We start from the raw sequence: 21,323 nt of genomic DNA on the forward strand, positions 1-21,323 counted from the left end.
TTGAAAACCAGCCTCGCACCTCCTCTTTCCACTAATGGATCAAGTTGAGATTCTTTTGCAATGTGTCAAGCCCAAATCAGCCCAACATTCATCTTTGCTTTTCTTCACCTCCTGGACCTATCACCCCTTAATCACCTCTCCTAATCTCTCGCTTTTATTTTTGTGCAGTTACTCAATTGAAGAGCATGACGAGCCATGGCTAGCCTCCTATTCTTCTCCTCCTCTCCATGCAAAAATTAGATACACCAATTCCTTCCTCTCTTAATTTTCTAGACCACCTTTACTCCATGGGTATCTCTCATCTTCAATTGCATGAAGGCATGCAGAAACAGCAGCCATATCTTCTCTCCTCCCTCCCTCCATCACGCACAACAGATGGACAACCCCTCCCTGGTCGCCATCCTTCCTTTCCTTCCTCACATGCAAATCAGCAGCAATTAGTTCTCTCTTAATCCTTTGTTCCCATATCTCTCTCAAATACAAAGCACCTGGATGCCTCCTCTCCTCCCCAAGTCACGCCCTCTCTTTTTTCTTCTATTTTTGCTCGACCAACACAGCAGCAACCCCTATTCTCCTTCCCTTCCTCCACCTTGGATGTCCCCTCCTCTTCCTCTATCTTCCTCTCCCTCCACTCCATCAAAATTGAGTGCTCTCACTGCGATGAATCCGTTTTGCTGCTGCACGTCTCTTCCCATCACCGGATTCCTAGAATCCTTCGTATTGTGCTGCAGTAAGGATCATTGCTTTCCCTGTTCTTCCTTGAAACTCATGTTAACCATGACCCCTCTCTGTTGTGACACCGCAAGAAAACACCATGGTGTTGTAGCTCTTCATGGAAGCCATCCCGGTGTGCCTTGCCACCTCCCCAAACCTACAGCAGCACCTCGCTGATTGTCGTTGCCGCTGTTTCTATACAACACATGGTGAGGTCGACCCCCGCATATTCCCTCTTTGATCTTGCTGCTCTTGCACATCTCATCCATCTCTATGATCTATTGTGTGGTGTAGATCATCACTGAAGTGGAATTGGCGATGCCCTATTGATTGATGGCCCTGCTGTCAACTGTCATCAACATCGGACGTCGTCAAATCCATCTATGGCCACCATGATTTTCCAATGTGAGAACCCAACATCCTACTTTATCTGATATGTCAATACCTACTGCAATTCGTGTGCCATAGATCATGATTCGATTCATTATGGTGATGTTTCCTTTCTGAACTTGCCGTTGTCCTTGTGGGCAGCAGCATTGCTGCTGATGGAAACAACATTTCCCATTGACCCAACAGATAAAAGGATGAGTCTTTTCACCAAAAGAAGTCTAATATATTTGTGCATGTTTTTGCAACGTGGATAGGTCATTTGACAAGTGTTGACCATGTTTTTGACAGCCATCAAATACCTGTTGCTCTGCTGCCCAAACAGTTGTACAACATTGACTTGTTTAGGCATTTCCCATTAATCTGGCATACCTACCATCCAACCATTTTCCCATAGCATAGAACATGATCTTGCACATGCCTCCAAAAAATTTCATGGCCATAGGAGCTGCAAGCCAAAGATATTGATGTCGCCGCGCTCGCTAATCTTGCTGCCTAATCTGTTCTAGCAGTGTCGCTGCCCCATCTTGTAATTCTGTTCCCCGACCAACCATAACTCCTCTTGTTAATTCCTTTGAACCACATGTGTATTATGAACTTGAACACACCTATGTCAGTTGGTTTGGTCATAGGAGTTTAGATTCTAGAGATATCATTGTCACTGCGTTCCCTACTCTGCTGCCACATATGCCGCACTGGTGTTCCCCCATAATCTACTATCCAAATCACTAAACTATTCATCCAACATGTGTGTCATGTACTTGCACACATCTCTGCAGAATTTCATGGCGAGAGACACCAAGACAAACAAGATATCTCAGCTTTGTGCTTGCTGCCCCTGTTGTGTTTATAGCAGCGTATACCTTGTTTTGCAATCGTGTTTCCTGGTTGACCAATGCTCAATATGACTTACCCTTTTGCCAACACATACCACATACAGTCCACAATAACTTCACAAAATGGTTTTCTAGTTGGTGCTGCTTTGATCATGATCCTTGTGATCGTAAACTCCGCTACGCGCTTATGTGCATGTTCTGGATGCACCAACATTTTGTTGCATTCCCCTCTAAACTAGACTTCGAATTGATGAGCCCTTTGTCTTGAACATTCATAGGGTAGTTTCACACAATCCCACAAGATATCCTTACCATAAGTTCAGCGTGACCCTTCCTTCTGATGGCCACAGCCACCGCTACCCGCTGCACGGGCATGTCCAGCCAGTGCACACATTGTTGTAACTGTGTCCCTCATTGATCTAGCATCCGCCTCAGCGCATCGGTTGTTCATATATGTTCCCAAGTGTCTGCTTCACAAATCCAAAAGATAATATTCATATGAGTTTGCAAAACATGATCTAAATGTTCAGCTTCACTTTTTGCCTCGTATCAATATATGGTCGCCTCACTATTGGTAAATTCCAACTATGCCAACCACCACCATTGTCCTTGCTTCATGTTCCTTGACCAATGACAAATATTCTTGATAGTATCTCACCATACCATCTCACTCTTGCATAGTTATTGCCATGTATATGTTCTCTCTAATCAAGCTTTCATAGTCATCTCGTGTCATCCAGCTCTTAAATCTTCGTATGCTTACTTCATTCTCATAATGTCTGGTCCATCTTGTATACAAATTCTTCGATCATTTACCCTTCATCTATAAATCCACATGCTCTCTAAATCTTTCAAGTTAGCCCACATACATCATGTCTATTCTATTCCTATCATTTATCAAACTTCCAACTTCTACCTTTGAACTTTCATGACTTCTAAATCGTAGCTTCGTTTCCAGTAATCTTTGCGCTCATACGTCCATAGCCGCAAGCCCTACGTGTTTTAAAACCTTTATATCTTGATTCATAATGCTTGGTGTACTATTTCTAGGTTCGTTTAACTTGCTTGTACTAGATGATGCTATCGTTAGAAGTGGAGCTAAGCAAGGATGGTCTAGAAGAGTTGGAAAGTTGGATGGCAATCTTTTGGAAGGCAAGTGTAACATGAGTACCCTTGTTACCTAATAACCTTATATTCACATTTCATGTGCATGTGTCTAATTTGATGAACCCTTAAGGACTTTACCTAGAACTATTATACCCTATATTCCTTGATTACCTTTGGGTTTATGCATATGGGTAGTTGCTTAGTCTGCAATCACCAAACTATATAATGTTAATCTTGACTAATGGATTATGGAATCAATGTTAAAGTGATGCTTTTTAGCAACCTGGACAGAAGGGGGCTAGAGCATTGTGCCTTTTTGGGTGCTCTAGTCTGCCCTCCGTAAGGACTGAATCTCAAAGCGGCAAACCAGGACTTACCGTACAGCCACGAGAACTACATGGCTCTAGTCTTAGCCTAGTATCTTGATATGTTCTAGTTCATCGGCAGCTTACCGAAAAGGGCAAGAGGGGAGCACTAGTTGGTATGTTTCTTTTCCCGCCAGGGTGTGTACTATGCCGCGACCATGAGTGCCACTCCTATAGGAGGGCTGCATACGGCTAGACAGCTAAAACCTTAGTGGCCGCTACTTATTAGAATGACTGGTGAAAAGCTTCATAGTGATCCCTGCCGACTTATCTTGGAAGTGAGTCAAGAGGCTGATCACCTCTGGCCAAAGGGAAATCACAGCTCATGGTGAAAGTGTACAAACTCTACAAAGTGTAAAACTGATATATCAGTCGTGCTCACGGACACGAGTGGCCTAGATCCTTTTTGAGATAGACGGTTCTATAGATGGTTTGGGATAAGATCAACCTTGATGTTAAATATACTTTCACCTTGGGAGATTAAGCATAACCTAGCGACACAGGTTTAACAAATAAAATATGACCAATTAAAGGTGCTTACCGTAGTTCAGCCGTGTCTAGCCTTTGGAGCCTTGTATCCCCTCATGTTATACTTGTTGAGTATGGTGCGCTCACACTTGCTTTACAATCAACAAAAATCCCGGATGGGTACCAGATGGTGGATCAAGTGAAGATTTTCTTGTGGAGTCCATGAGTACCAGGCGAGAGTTTCACCCAGTCAACCGTCCCTGTGGAGTATGGAGACCCAAAGTGAAGATTAAGAGTAGTTTCCCCTATGCTTTGTAATAGATGTAAGTCTTGTTGTAACTATGTTTCAATATGTAATAAAGCATTGCCTTTGATAATCTCCATATTTGTCGCTATATGTGTCATGTGGACATCCTGGGCACACATATAGTTAGCGCTTGGTAATTCTTCGGAAAATTGGGTGCGACAAAACTACAAGATAAACACATAAGAGCACGACACGAGCACACGGCTGAGCAGCGATCGAGCTCCCAGCACCCGTTCACTCCTTCCACCAGAGACTTAGGATCCTTTTCCTCTCTCGCCTGTTTGTAACCCCTACTGCAAACCAAGTGCCGGTAACACGAGTCGTAGCAAACTGGACCTAGAGACATTCCGCCTGAACCAGTATAAACCCTTGTGTTCTCCGAGCATATCATCCGAGCTAGACACGCAAATACAAATTTACTCATCGGTGGTCCAAAAACACCGATAGTTGGTGCACTAGGCAGGGGCTTTTTACGCGTCTCGATGTCCACATCAGGCCTCGGATGGCTAATCATGGCCAGCTGGGTCCCAGGCGCGCACGTGCACTTCTAGAACCTGGACTTCATCATTTTCATGGAGAGAGAGTTGGCGCAAGTCCCTGCCGCCATGCAACCTCTCCACTCCACCGGCCTCAACGCTATCACCGAGATGCTTGAGGAGCTACAGCTGCACGCACTGGAGGCTCATGCCCCCAGAGGCGACCAGCTCCTCAGCTTCGATTACAGGAGGCTAGAGAGCCAGTTCGGTGCCTTCCTAGGTCCCCAACCATCCTAGGAGGACCTAAGCCACCTCACCTTCTCGTTCGCCAATGTCATGACACAACTTGCTGGAGGAGAGCCACTCTCCCCAGAATACCTCATCTAGAGCACCCTGACAGCGCTCCTATTTGGTCTACGCAACACCGCAGAGACTGTTGGCCACCTTGTGGCGCAACGCACGCCCCCATCCTCCATGAATGATGAGTTCGTTGGGATGACTAAATATGTCACAAAATCTTTCCACGACCTCCTCGTAGGAGAATCGGAGTCACCCTCCAACTCTAACTCCAGCAGTGGGAGCCATCACCCCTCTTGTGAATGTTTCATGGTTGGTACCCCTGAGGGGTACGTCGAAAGCATCCATGAGGGAGAGGCTACCCCAATGAATGACTTCGATGATGAGGTCGAGGGGGATGCAGGGACCCTACCTCGCCTATGGGTAGAGCAGTTGAAGGCCCAGCACCATGAGCTCGAGGAAGCACGACTCTAGCTCGAGTAGGAACGCGCGGAGCTCGAGCGCCATAGAGACGGTGGGCATGCGCGTGCCATGGCCCGTGACATGATCCGGAGGATCATCGAGGACGATGAAGGCCTCCCACACTTCACTCGGGCAAGCCAAAACATTGTTGCTGCGGTAGCCTTGCTTCGGCGGCTTTCGGGGCCCACGACACCCGAGGATCGTTGGGCCCTTCATGAGATTTGCACACTACTCGAGCGTGCGGCGGCGCAATAGGCCAAGAGCTCGCTATCCCAACAATGTGAACTTGATGCCAGCTAGCGCGCGCCCTCAGAGCAACTTGACAAGGATGTGTCAGTCCACTAGGCGCAGCAAGGCGACAGGCCACGCACCGTGGTCCCAGTGCATGAGCGTCTCGGCCTACACCGTGATGCGTGTGACACCCTCGACGCCCGTAGGTGTGCCCATAGTGATGTGAGGGAGGAAGCTAGCCATGGCTACCACCCTCATCATGGCGGATGCTACGACAGCGGCGAGGACCGAAGCCTGAGCCCCGACTTGCTAGGACCTCAGGCCTTTGGCCAACATATCCTCAACGTCGTCTTCTCACCATGGTACTGACCGCCGACCAACATCCCAAAATACTCCAGGGAAATGAACCTCGGACTGTGGCTCAAGGATTATCGGCTTGCTTTCCAAGCCAGTGGAGCGGATAGTGATGATTTCATTATCCGCAACCTTCCATTGTTCCTGGCCGATTCGGCACGAACGTGGTTGGAACACCTTCCGCCTAACCGAATCCAAAGTTTGGTGGACCTAAAAGAGATCTCCATGGGAAACTTCCAAGGCACATATGCACACCTTGGGAACCCATGCGATCTCAAGAACTGCCCACAGAAGTCCAAGGAAACTCTTCGTGGGTACATCTGGTGCTTCTTCCGGCAGTGCAACGAGCTACCCAACATCGCCAACATCATAGGAGCTTTCCTATCTAGGATCACCTGTGAATCCCTAGTTCACAAGCTAGGACATAAGGGCCCATGAACAACCAAGGAGCTCCTTGACATCGCCACCAGCCACGTCTCGGGCGAGGAGGCGGTCAGGGCAATTTTTGACCGCCTCAAAGGCAAGGCAAAGTGGGATGAGGACGTCGACGAAGGCACCTCCAACCGCCCCAACAAGAAGAAGAACAAGCAGCGGCGCGAGGGCCTGCTCATGGCCACTATCGACCGTAAGGGGGGTCGAAAGCCCACCGAGGGTACCCTAGACCACTTCGAAAAGCTACTCAAAGGGCCATGACCGAACCATGCTTTCCCCGTCATGCACCTATACAAAGACTATGTCCTCATGAAGCGGTTCTTGTCCAGAGGCTCCAACAAGGGGAGCATTAGAAGGAGCCCAAGCTAGCCACAGACGACACCAAGGGGAACGATGGCAGATTTCCAGCACTGGATGGCTGCCTCATGATCTTCGAAGGGTCAGCGGACTAGGACTCTAGGCACCGCCAGAAGCTTGCGCTCCACGAGGTCTATACTACCGAGCTGGCCGTGCCTTCCTTCCTCTGATGGTCAGAGTCCACCATAACCTTTGATCAGACCGACCACCCAGAATGTGTCCCACAACCAAGAAGATATCCGCTCATGGTTGACCCCATCATCGACACGAAGTTGCTCACCAAGGTGCTGATGGATGGAGGCAGCGGCCTCGACATCATATATGCTGAAACACTCGACGCCATGGGCATCGATGGAGCGCGCATCCAGCCGACTAGGGCGCCTTTCCATGGCATCATACCTAGAAAGCAGGCCATTCCACTTGGGTAGATCGATCTACCCATCACCTTCGGGAATCCAACCAATTATAGGATGGAGACCCTTACCTTCGAGGTGGTAGGGTTCCACAGAACCTGCCATGCCATCCTAAGATGTCCATGCTATATGAAGTTCATGGCCGTCCCCAACTACACATATCTAAAGTTGAATATGCTAGGTCCAAGTGGGATCATCACCATCGGCACCTCCTTCCAACGTGCCTATGAGTGTGAGGTCGAGTGTTGCGTACACGCCACGGCAATTATCGCCTCCAAAGAGCTTGCAGCCATCAGGGAGGAGATCATCAAAGAAACGCCCAACCCCAAGTGGTCGTCCAGGTCTTTCAAGCCTATAGAGGGCACCAAGGAGGTCCTCATAGACCCTAGCGGCCTCAAGGGCAAGTGGTGCACATTGGCACCACACTTTCCTCTGAATAGGAAAGCACGCTTGTCGATTTCCTCCACATCAATAGAGACATCCTTGCATGGAGACCCTTGGACATACCAGGCATTCCTAGAGAAGTCATCGAGCACGCCTTAAAGATTAGGCTAGGCTCCAAGCCGGTGAAGCAGCGCCTACGTCGCTTTGATGAGGAGAAACACAAGGCCATCGGCGAGGAGTTCGCAAAGCTTTTGGCGGCCGGGTTCATCAAGTAAGTATACCACCCCGAGTGGTTAGCCAATCCCATTCTTATACAAAAGAAGAGTGAGAAATGGAGAATGTGTGTTGACGACATGGGTCTCAACAAAGCGTGTCCAAAGAATCCATTTGCTTTGCCACGCATAGACCAACTAGTCGACTCGACCTCAGGGTGCTGTTGACACGATTTTTGGCTCACTTATATTATGTGCAATATTTGCTTTAAATAAATATAAATGATATATATATATATATATATATCATTTATATATATGGCCTAATTCCATAATAAGATAAAGAATATTGGCTATGAAAGTCAGTGCATCCAAGAGCGCACGACAAGCAAAGGTGTGTGCTCGTGTATTTTATTTGTGTAAATCAAATACCATGTACTTATGTGAATACGTGGTCGGCTGGCAAATCATCCGAAGAGCACATATGAAAATAAAATACTTTGTTGATTGACTAAAATAATCAATCATCTTCAATGTCAAAACATGATGCGGTGATTAGTGGAAAATTAAGAAGAAGAAAAGAAAGCTAGAATAAAGAAAGAAAGTCATATACGCATATATGCATGAGCATGACTATACCGTGACAAAGTATAGTGACAAAAGCACGGGTATTACATGTCATATTAAAAAAAACGCCCGGCCATAAATATATACACGCTTCCATACGCATGGATTAAAAAAAAGAGACCATGCAAGTACGTACGTACGCGTGTGTACATATATAGCAAATGTATAGCACGTATGTACACGCCCAACGCCAGGAAAAAAAACTCCTCTACGCGCCTGGCCCATTCAAACGCAGTCAAAAGACGGCCACGTCTGGTCGCTGTCGTGACCGAGTCCACGCACAGTTGCATGATCGGCGCGCTCGGCAATTTAAACAAGGCGCCCGCGCCGCATAATTAAATGGAAAAGAGCGCCGAGTCTAATAACCGCTGGTTGCTTGTCTATAAATAGCAGGCTAGTGCAAACATTCAAGTCTCCCGCACACACACATACATACACATACACACTGGCTCCCCGATCGTAGTGCCGCTCCATAGCCCCTAAAACAAACTGCCGCCAAGCTGCCGTAGTACCGCTCCAAGCGCCGCTCTACCGCACTGAAGGCCCCCAAAGCATCGCCATCAGGCTGCTGGTGAACCGTGAGAGCCCCTGCAAGCCTTGCCGGCAAAAGTTGCTGCTTCGTTGAGTTCGAGAAAAAGGTGAGCGGCCGCATGGCGCTTCTCTGATTCTTATCCCACTCTGTTGCCGATCTTCGGCTGCTGCATCGACAAACTTCACCGGCAACTCGTCGTGCCCCAGCATACGGCTGGCTTATGTCATTGCGGATGGGCAGTGCACGTAGGTCTTACCCCGGTAAAAGGTAAAAGAAATGGTGAAGGTTGCGCTATGCGCATGGGCTGCAAGCCTCGGTAAAAGGTCGGCCAACAGTACCACAACCGTGCTTTGCGCATGGGCGATATGCCCCGGTGAAGGTGTAAAAAGGCAGCAAATATGTCATCCACTGAAAGTGATTCATCTACAAAAAGCCAACTTCGGGCTGAAGCTCCTGAGTTTATCCCCACGTTGGTCTATAATCCCAGCGATGATCTACCCAAGCGTGAGCTTCGGTGGCAAGGGATTCACCTCTCCCTCAATGATATAAAGAGGGGACATGTTGATCCGGCTGCGACACTCTCTAATCCTATATCATCAGAGGTGGCACTGTCATGGCCTTCTGTACAAGATTCTGTGTCTCCAAATCGACACCGCCGACGGCAACGCAAAATCCTTCAAGCATGGGCCAACTTCAACATTGCAATTGACTCTATGACTAATGCACAACGTGCTTATGTTTGTGATTCAATTTTGGCTCAACAAAGCAGGGAATATCGCAGGATCCAAAATGCTGTGAGGCAAGCTTTTCAGGCTTCCATTGAAAGGACCATATGCCAGGACCTAAGGAGCTTGTTGCCTGGAGCATCCACATCCTCAGATAATATTGAGGGTGAAATCATGCGACGCGCCAAAATTTTGGCCAAACTACCCAAGCATCAAGAGTTCGTAAAAAAGAATTCGAAGCGAGGGAGATATGCAAAGCAGGCTGCTAATGTACGTGCGAGATGTGCCAGCTTAAGGCAAAGGGAGATGGCAATACCAACTGACTCCACGTCTAGTTGGGTATGAGGGAATGCGTCATCAAGCCATGCTGGTGGCACCCGAGGAGAAATAAAAGTAGCTACTCCAAAAGTGGAAGATACAACCACACTAGCTTATCGGCCTCCTCATAAAAGGGCCTCGAGCAACCATTTTGAGGTATTCTCTTCAATGCCAGTGAGTGTTGAGGAAGAAGCCTGCAACACGAGTGATACTTCCTCCGCTTCTACACACTTCAAAAGAAAGAAGCCTCGTAAACAAATTCCAGTGGGTCATCGCCCGTTGACGCGAAGCTTAACAAGCTCTGGTAATTCAAGAAATAATACGATCTATGTAGGGTCTTATAACCCCCTATTTGATGATCATTCTAACTTTGAAAATGAATTATTGGATACTGCAGGCTCGGCTGATCCAAACCCACTAAATGGTGAAGATCCACAAGCCCCAAGTGAGGATGACTCACAACCTCCGCATAGTGAGAATGAGCCTAGCAGTGCTGAACAAGTGCTTGCCACAAATCAAGGTCAATCCGTTGAAGAACAGATGAACCAAATGATGGCTGCCTTACAACAGAAAGAAGAAGAGTTGGCCGCGCTTCATGAGCAAGTGGCTAACACCAGAAATCGTACAAATGATGTGAACACTTCGACCAGTCATAATGTTCCCGATCCCCAACCTGAAATCACTCTTGAACCATGCAAAGGATGATTTCAGAAGGCGTAGAGGCTCAATATATGCAAACGCATTATTCCATGCGTCCGGGGTATGTGAAACCATATCCGCCGGAGGTGGACATGGTACCATTTCCGAACAACTATCGCCAACCACAATTTAGTAAATTTAATGGGACCGGATTGCCACATGAACATGTGGCCCATTTTCTTGCTGCATGTCAAGATACAGCCCACAATGGAGCTCTTCTCCTCCGTCAATTTGTACAAACATTATCGGGTCCAACTTTCACATGGTATAGCAAGTTGGCACCTGGCTCCATCCGTACATGGGAACAAATGCAAGACGCCTTCCTAGAGCGCTTTTATAGCACTCAAAGGACGGTGGGAATAACTGAGCTAACTCAAACCTTACAAAGGCCAAATGAGAAAGCTGTGGATTTCATCAACAGGTGGAGGAATTTAAGCCTCCACTGCCCACAGCCAATCACCGAACCAGAAGCAGTTCGTATGTGTATGAATAACTTGAGCCCGGACATGGCCATTCACCTACAGGGTGTAAGGCCAATAACTTTCGAAGAGTTGTCCTCAAAGGCCACAGACATAGAGAATTACATGCATCACATGTCTCGTCCACCGAGGACGTTCAACAAGGCGCCATTGCATAAAAACAATCCACAAGATAAGCCCACACCTTCTAAGCCAAAGCAAATGCAGGCCATGGAGACAACGGTGGGTCCTCAAAAGTTCCAAACTGGGGGCACCGCCACAAGATTACCAAGCAAAGGGGGGTGCACTAGCTTCTAGAAGGCCAGCTCTTAGTGAGCGACAAAATCAGAAGTACTCTTTCCCCGATGAAGAAGTGGGGGATCTCTTCATGGGCCTACGGGAGTTGAAACTCATCGAGCTCCCCAAACCGAAAAGGCCGGAAGAAGCTTCTAAATTCAATGAGCCAAATTTCTATCACTTTCATCGCATCTTGGGTCATACGCTCAAAGATTATTTTGTGGTCAAAAACATGATACAAAAGCTCATAGATGAAGGCACCATAGATGCCGATCTACTCAAAAGCATGACAAATGGAAAGAAAATGGCTACATCAAATGTCGCCACTTTTCAAAGTGATCCGGTGAGTTGTGCAACTCCAAAAATGTGGCCAACTTATGATCGATATATGATATCAAAACCTGAGCATGTTAATATGTCTTTCTCAGGGCATCCACAACAGCAAGCTAAGCGCCAGCATGAAGGCAAGGCTTTCCTTCGGTGGATCCACACCCCAAAATGTGGACCATTAGGTTCCCAAAGATCAGGAGAGCGTCGACAGCAACTCTCAAGACGATTTGCTCTCCGACGAATGATGGAAAAAGGCGAAGGCCCACGCTTCTACCAAAATATAAAGAAGCGCGAGGACAACCCCCTCGAAGAATATGCTGCTTTCCCCATTGGAGTTTTTGAGGATGATGAGGAGTCTCTTCACTTCCCTGAAGAAGAGGCACCCAAAGTTGCTAAAGTTTAGCTTAGATCAGGCCGTCAACTACCTAGGCCATCTCCTCAACAAAGAAATCCCCCAAATGTAACTCCGAATGATGCGACTTACCATCCTCCTAATGTGTCGGTCAAGTATGATGTAATCTCGCACTTGAAAAAAATACCAGCTATGCTTTCTGTGTATGATGCCTTGTGTCTCTCTTCTGATTTGCGAAATGCATTTATTACTGCACTTTCCTTCCCTGAAGATTATAGGGTTGAGGTTTCACAAGCAGAAGTAAAGTTATCCCAAACTCAAAGTATTACGTTCAATGATGAGGATCTATTGTTAGGAAATAAAAAGCATAACAGACCCCTTCTTATGTTCGGCGAGATCGAGGATCTCCCCATTAATCGCATAATGATTGATGGTGGTTCAGCCATAAACTTGTTACCCTTGCGCACTCTTAAAAATATTGGGTATTCTAAAGGAGACCTATGTCGCTCAAATGTTGTCATTCATGGCTTTAACCAAGCTGGTCAAGAAGCATTGGGTACCATATCTCTGGTTCTAAAGTTTGAAAATCTTATGACATATGTATACTTCCATGTAATTGATGTGGCTACCTCATATAATGTTCTTATCGGTCGCCCATGGTTGCATGAAAATGGAGTTGTTCCATCTACTCTCCATCAATGCATCAAGTATAAAGATCCTTCAAGGAGTGTAGTAAGGATTTTTGCTGATAAAAAACCATTCACTATAGCAGAATCCTTTTATGCTGATGCAAAGTTTTATTTTGAGCCTATTGATAAAGTCTCAAAACCAAAATCATCATTGCCGTTAGAACAAAATATCCCGAAGATAGAAGATGTCAAGTCTTCATCCAGCCAAAAGATATACCAATACATACCAAGCAATCAAAGGAAGGAAGGCGATCCGATATTTCGCATCATAAGTAAACCCTCTCAAAATAGAGGTATTTCATTTCCAACTCCTTTACCTCCTTTGGTGCAAAATAAAATAAAACAAGCCCAACTTGAAAGGGATAATAAGAGTAAGTTAGTTACACAGGTCACTTTGTTAAATAAAGATGATAAAACATTACCCATCTCTTTATATGACAACAAAGTTCTTTATATTATGCAACAGATGGGCTATGATATTTCTACCGGTCCTTCTTTATGCGATGGCCGAGGGCAGCTCGCACCATTTGAAAAGTTGATGTCCCAGGCTCAGCTCGAAGCCTTGCACCAAGATCAAGCATTAAAAGAAGAGAAATATGGGTTAGGCTATGAAGTTAATATGACCTCTGCTGAACCTCTTCATGCTACAAAAGCATCTCCACAAATGGAAGATGGAAATCAACCAACTGTTGATGAGTTGGAAGAAATTAATATCGGCACGGACGACGATCCCCGGCCAATCTTCATTAGTAAATATCTATCTAAAGAAAGTAAGGAAGAATACCGTAAATTTCTTTTTACAAATAGAGATGTCTTTGCTTGGTCTTATGAAGAATTGCGAGGTCTAGACCCAACAGTGGCTGTGCATAAATTGGCCGTTCGAAAAGATGTCCCTCCGGTGAAGCAAGGACAAAGAAGATATCGTCCAGAACTTCTCCCACAAATAGAAGCTGAAGTTGATGAACTCATAGCTGCTGGGTTTATCCGAGAGGTGAAATACCCCAAATGGGTGTCTAGTATCGTGCCCACGAAAAAGAAAAATGGGCAAATCCGTGTATGTGTGGATTTTCGAGATCTAAATAAAGCCTATCCAAAAGATGAATTTCCAATTCCAATCTCTGAAATCCTTATTGATGCCACTATGGGATATGAAATATTCTCCTTCATGGATGGCTTCTCTGGTTACAACCAAATAAAAATGTCACCAGAAGATGAGGAGTTGACAGCATTCTGTACACCCAAGGGCACATATTGTTATAAAGTGATGCCCTTCAGATTAAAAAATGCAGGCGCCACGTATCAACGTGCAATGACCATTGTCCTTGATGGGTTGTTGTATGAAATCGTTGAGTGCTATATAGATGATATCGTTGTAAAATCTAAGCGCGAGAAAGATCACTTAAAACATTTGGAAATGGTGTTTGACCGCCTTAGAAAACATAAATTAAAGATGAATCCTATGAAGTGCGCCTTCGAAGTATCTTTGGGAAAATTCCTTGGTTTCATAGTCACCAAGCGTGGCATTGAAATTGACCCTACTAAAATAAAGACAATTGTCGACATGCCTCGACCAACAAACTTGCATGAATTAAAGAGCCTCCAAGGCCATTTAGCGTACATTAGAAGGTTCATCTCAAACCTGTCCGGGAGGTGCAAACCTTTTTCCCGACTCATGAAGAAAGGAGTCCCGTTTCAATGGGATCAAGCATGTCAAAATGCATTCGAGGACATAAAAAAATATTTAACAAATCCTCCTGTCCTAGGCGCGCCAATTAAAGGGTGACCATTAATCCTCTATACGGCAGCCATGCCGACTTCATTAGGCGCTCTTTTGGCACAAACCAATGATGCAGGGAAAGAAGTATCCCTATATTATTTAAGCCGCACCCTACAGGGGGCAGAGTGCAATTACCCGGATATAGAAAAAATATGCCTGGCACTTGTATTTGCAGCACAAAAGCTTCGCCATTACATGCTAGAACATACAATACATCTTGTCTCGAGAGTTGATCCACTCCGACATATCTTAAATAAAATGACATTATCTGGTAGATTGGCTAAGTGGGCAATGTTCCTTTCACAATTTGATATTGTGTTCGTGCCTCAAAAAGCTATTAAAGGTCAAGCTTTGGCTAATTTTCTAGCCGCACATCCCATGCCTGATGACTTTCCCATTGATGATGATCTGCCAGATGAGGTAGTCTTCACCACTACGGTGTCTAAGCCTACATGGCAAATGTATTTTGATGGTGCTTGCCGGAAATCAGGAGTAGGCGCAGGGGTCGTGTTTGTCACACCGGATGAAGCAATACTTCCATATTCCTTCACATTAACTTCAGCAATTTCAAATAATGCTGCTGAATATGAGGCTCTAATTATCAGGCTTGAAATGGCTCACAATATGGGTTTAAACACACTCTCTGTATATGGAGACTCCCAATTAATAATTAACCAATTGTTGGGAACATATGCGGTAAAAAAGCAAGGGCTTTTGCCATATTTTTGGAAGGCAAAAGAACTAAAGGCTATGTTTGCTGATCTGAAAATTCAGCATGTTGTGAGAAGCCAAAATGAGAAAGCAGATGCATTGGCAAGCTTAGCTGCCAGCATGTCACTAAATCCATATCAAACCGTGGATGTTCACGTAGAGGAACGAAGAGTCCTCCCCATACTTACTGAGGAAGAAGACATACCATCTACTTCAGCCATGACTATAGATACGCAAGAAATTGAGATGGGTGATTGGAGAACACCTTTTCTCGATTATCTCCTTCATGGATATTTGCCCCTAGATTCTAGTGAAAGGTCTAGGATTCGAAAGAGATCATTGAATTATACCTGTATAAATGACACGCTCTATCGGCATTCATGCGATGGCATTTTACTTCGCTGCCTTGCAGGCAACGAGGTAATCAAAGCTTTAAATGAAGTTCACTCCGGAGTGTGTGGCGCACACCAATCTGGACCCAAGCTACACTACCAACTAAGACATTTAGGTTATTATTGGCCTACAATGTTTGATGATTCTATGAAATTTGTGAAGAAATGCCATGAATGCCAAATACATGGTAATTTCATACATCAGCCCCATGAACCATTACATCCGACAAATATGTCTTGGCCCTTTGAAATGTGGGGAATGGATGTAGTTGGGCCAATAAATCCCCCGTCTTCTAAGGGACACAAATTCATTCTTGCCGCAACTGATTACTTCTCTAAGTGGGCAGAAGCTGTAGCACTAAAAGAAGTCAAAGCGGAAAATGTTGAAAAATTTATAAGAACGAATCTTATATATCGATTTGGGGTTCCAGCCCGAATGATATCTGATAATGGCACGTCTTTTAAAAATAGACAAATAGAGAAGATGTGTGCTAAATTCAGAATTAAGCATCACTTCTCCACAGGTTATAATCCAGCCGCTAATGGTCAAGCAGAAGCATTCAATAAAGTGCTATGCAAGTTGCTTAAAAAGATGGTCTCATAAAATAAAAGACACTGGCATGAAAAGTTACTCGAATCCTTGTGGGCATATAGGACCACGACTCGGACACCAACGAAAATGACTCCTTACTCACTTGTGTATGGAGGAGAGGCGGTCCTGCCGCTAGAGGTGCAAATTGCCTCCTTAAGAGTTGCTATCCAAGAAGAACTCAATGAAGATGAATCGGCAAAATTACGCCTAAGGGAACTAGACACCCTCGAAGAAAAACATCTTCGTGCATTGCAAAACTTGGAGGCATACCAAGCTAGAATGTCCCGAGCTTTTGACAAGCGTGTAAGGAGGAGGTCGTTCAAAGAAGGGGATTTGGTTCTAGCGGTCATTCGGCCTATGAATATTACTCATCGAATGCAAAGCAAATTCGAGCCTAAATGGGAAGGTCCTTATATTGTGAAGGATGTCTACTCTAGTGGCGCTTATAGAATCATATCCCCGGATGGCGAGTATTGCCCACCGCCAGTAAATGGAAAATTTCTAAAGTGTTACTACGCATGAGGAAATATGCATATTACGCTCCATTGCTACAGGAGCATAAACTGTTAGCACCCAAAAAAACGCTCCTTCATGAGCCTAAACTGTAAAGAAGGCATATGCTCAATTGCTTCATGAGCTTAAACTGTAGCATCAATTACAAAAAAAACAACAATGCTTCGTAGCTTTAAGAGCTTAAAGTGAAAGTAGAAAGATGCTCCTGCATGAGCCTAAACTGTTAGAGGAAAAAAAATTATATACTACATTGCAGCATGAGATAGTCTAAAGTGCCAGTTACAAAGTTTAATTTGTGGGCAGCATGCAATCCATGGGTTTCACTGTATTCGGTTACAGGACATTGGTTTACCAACTATGTATCAAAAAGAAGAGATGGATAAACGTAACAGACCAATGAGCCCTTCCAATGCATTGGAAACAAATAAAGGTTCTGATGCACATTTGAATTAAACAAATAGTTCGGAAGTAAACCACTGATAATTACAAAGCCAAATGAAACATGACACATGTCCCATAAACTGAAGAAATAAATGTTCATAATTAAATATAGGAAATAAAATACTCAAAGTCTGACATAAAGCTTGGCAAAGCGGATCGAATCAGCTGGATCCATCAGTTGACTTGGGAGAGGGTTTGGTTCAGATCAGTCAAAAGCTAGCTTCCTAGATAGGAACCATCGTCTTTGCCAGGAGGTCATCATTGGCTCTCTTGTTTGCCTTTGTAGTGGCATCACACAGCGCTTGTTCTTGCTCCTTCACTTCTAATTCCTGGGCAGACTGAGTCTTCAATAGCTTTTCCTCCTTCTCCTCCAGTTCCTTCAAGGCAAGGTTAAACTTGGCAACCTCTGCTAAAAGCTCAGCTTTCCTCTCTTCAACTGAAATCATTTCCTGGGTGGTAGCTTGGAGAGCATTTTTCTTAACTGAAAGCTCTTGTTTAACCTGGCCAACAGCTTGGTCTACTCGCCCAGAGCTTGCTTCAAATTCAGAGTGGGCAAGTTGCAATTGTTGGGAAATAGCAACCAGTTTGTCCAGCATAGCTTTGATCTTGGAAATGCTAGCAAAATTCCCAGGGAGACTAGTCGAAGTAAGTTGCAGGGCGGCACATCGCTCCGGGTTTTTCAATGTAGTAACATCCAGCCCGTTGAGAACCTTTAGTGACACCTGATATGCTGTTGCCAAGAAAATCTTCTCAATCTCAGTCGTGTCCATGCTTTGCGTATCCTCGGATAACGCTTGGCCGTAGGATGGATGGTCAAGCTACTGTCCACAATCTAAAAAAAACGTTAAACAAGTTTGTAATGGAATATGGCTGTTACGTGCAAACAACATCTACAGATTTAATAAAAAACAAAATAATACCATTGATAAAAGCTAAAATTTCAGTTGAGTCAATGTCAGGAAGAACAACACGAGTCATATTATACGGGGACTTTGAAAAATCCCCACCTGACCCTGTGGTAGTAATGTAGCTTTCAATAGAAGGAAGAGGCTGTAAATTGCCTTTCTTATCCACTATACCAAAATCTGTAATGACTGTATAATCTTCATCTTCTTGATCGGGATCTTCGTCATCGGGAGTGACGTTGGGGGCAAATGCAATGGCTGGGCCACAACCCTCATCCATATCAGTAAAATCAAGCCTTCTCTTGGCTGGTGGATCCCCATTATCTCTTGAAAGGATATTCAAGGGTGGGTGACGCTTCTTGTTGTTCTCAACTGGCAAAATAATTTGATTATCTATCAAATTCTCTTTTGCCAACAGGTTGTCAAGTAACACAGGTTGGGATGAAGGACCGGCAACAGGGTTTGTTTCAAAGTGATCCCGCTCCTAAAAACATGAGAAAGGAGTAAAATCAGTCATGAGAATAGAATTAATCTTCTTATAACCGCACTAGTTCATACGATGGACAAGGGAGAAGGAAAATATACCATGGCTGTTTGACCCTGATAGTCGATCTGTACACTCAGAATGTTGTGCAGCTCTCTCTTCCAATGATCATTATTGGTCATCTCTTTATTCATGATAGATACAAGATAATCTTGAAGATGTTCTTCAGCTACCCTTTGCACCACAGTCAAGTCATGAGAAGATAGATTCCGAGGAGCAAGACCTGGGTGTATATGATAATCACATTGTCTAGCCCCAAAACTGATAGGGTCATAGAGGTTATCTTGGCCCAGGCTGTGTAAAATGGAGTTAAACGGTTCTATGAAAGCACTGAACCATCTAACCCAAGCCAGTGAAGCACGCCCTACACAATACTCATCTGGTATGAGATGCGAGTCCTCATATATCGGGCGTAGAAGATGTCACCAGTGAGCATATGCTATCCCAACGTCAGATTCAGTTACCAAACTAGTCAACGGAAGATGAGGAACGACTTGATCCAACCCGAACTGTCTAGCTGCACGTTCCGGGTGGTATGGCTCCAAAATGCAAAAGTCCGTCTTGTATGTAGCAATTCTCCATGGGAGCATACCATGACGAAGTGATAAATCAAATATTCTGTTGGTCCGAAGTGAGTTTGGTTGAGCTGTTAGGTCCTCGTCCAAAGGCTCGTAGGGATTCCACAAAATGTTCTTATCTCTACACAGAAGCTTATGAGCACTCTTGGGACTGAAAAGAGTTGGCTTCCTGGACATAGTATCCATCATAGTTGGCCGCACTGAAGGATATAGGCAAACAGGGATATTGACATGCTTCATTCTGTTACCAAATACCGCCGGTATGTGATCCCCTATCCAGCCAATCAGATAGTGGACCGGCCAAAGCTTCCTCAAAGATGCAGGATTAATAGGCTTGGTGCTAATAAGCCTTAAAGAGTAATACAAAGAACACAAAGCAGGTTGTGCCAAAGCAAATTGGTGGCCCAGAGTCATCCATGAGGCTGTCACTAGTACACCTGGTCGAATATATGGCCCCCTCCAACAATCGTGAAGCAACATATCCAGAGTGTTAGGAATGCAGCGGTATAGATATTGGAGAACTCACTGCTATCAAAACCCGAAAGATTTCCTAGGGTGCAATGAAAGTAATCGCACCACTTTTGGAAAGTAACTTTTCCTCTATCCTCAAGTTTGCGCCATGCCCTGTAGAGAGGCAGTAAAGTCTTTGGATATAGCAGCATAGCTGGCTCCATGTGAGCACGAGATGGAATGAATTCGTCATAAGGTTCCCCATCCAGTGGTAAACCGGCCATGTTCTTCATATCTAAGAGGGTGATGGTACGCTCTCCGCAAGGAAATACGAAGGTGTTCACAATCGAGTCCCACCTCTCCAGTAGAGCTCTTACCACGAAGGGGGATATAGGGTATTTTCCTAAGGAACAGAAGATTGCCCCATAAATATAATCCTTGCCCGGCTCGCTTCCCTTGAGATGAGATGAATGATTAGTTAAAACCCTGGCAGCCCATTCATGATAACCATTAGGCATTGGGATGTGCTCTATCTCAAAATTTGCCCATCCAAAATCACCTGACACCACTTGGCTGCCCAAAGGTGAGGCCATATCAGATCGAGGTGTAGGTGCCAGTGTGTGAAGAAAACGGGCTAGAAAATGAGGTTGAGATCTCCATGCACGATTGGGATTGGAAAAATTAAAATCCCCTTCGACCTGTTGTTCTTCCTTGAGAGCAGGGCATGCCGTTTCATTATCAAGGGGTTCATATGGTTGCAGTTTTGCCACTTCGTACAGAGGCGTCCTATGAGGAGGAGAAGGTAGTGGCGCGTCATCCATCTCCCTAAAGGAAAAAGGATGGAATAGGTGAATGCCGTAGTGCAATCAAATCCACAGGGTAACTCAAAGCATAAATCGATATAAACATATGGTACTGAGATAGATACGTACGGAAAAAAAATTGCATTCGCACGGCAATCAAAAGTCAAGCAGTGGCTGCGCCACGATCAAAACAACAGACACCAGGCTAATAATAAAAAATCAATCAAATTATTTACATTCCAAATGCTGAAGGGTACTAATCGGCGTCGTATATGATGATTATGTGGAGAGATAATAGACAAACAACACCATCGTACCTTCGGCACAGGTGCCGTCGTACGTCGTAGCGGTGAGCGGATACTCGTCCACCAAAACTGAAATTCTTCGGCGCTCCAATCCTTGACGATTGTAAACAGAAAGAAACCAAAGGATTTAGGAACACCATAAAGACATACGGTGAAATTAAGGGAAAGAGTGGGAGAACCTCGTTTGGTTCGGAGCAGGCGAGTCTCTGTTGCCGTGGAAACCCAAAAGAAATCTATGAGAGGCCGTATACCCTGGTTGGGAGAAGCAAATAACTAACCCCTATATTGAGGCCATTATCCCATTACTTCCTATAATCTTGGGGATCAGGCTCATTCGTGATGTGGCCCAGAAAGCCAGAAACGGCAAGAGGATAAGTGCAAAGAGAGAGAGAGAGAGAGAGAAACGTGCTCATCGATGAGCCTAAATGGTAGGAAAAAATATGATCTATTGCAACACGAGCCTAAACTATTGGCATAAAAAAA

At 45.1% G+C, this 21,323-nt stretch overlaps 1 pseudogene; it reads left to right on the forward strand.

Moving 5' to 3' along the window:
* Positions 1–7,038: 7,038 nt before the first annotated feature.
* LOC136496258 (uncharacterized) lies at positions 7,039–11,977 on the forward strand (annotated as a pseudogene).
* The last annotated feature ends 9,346 nt before the right edge of the window (positions 11,978–21,323 follow it).

Source organism: Miscanthus floridulus, chromosome 12 (genome assembly GCF_019320115.1).
Source record: "Miscanthus floridulus cultivar M001 chromosome 12, ASM1932011v1, whole genome shotgun sequence".
In the NCBI taxonomy this organism is placed as follows: Eukaryota; Viridiplantae; Streptophyta; class Magnoliopsida; order Poales; family Poaceae; genus Miscanthus; species Miscanthus floridulus.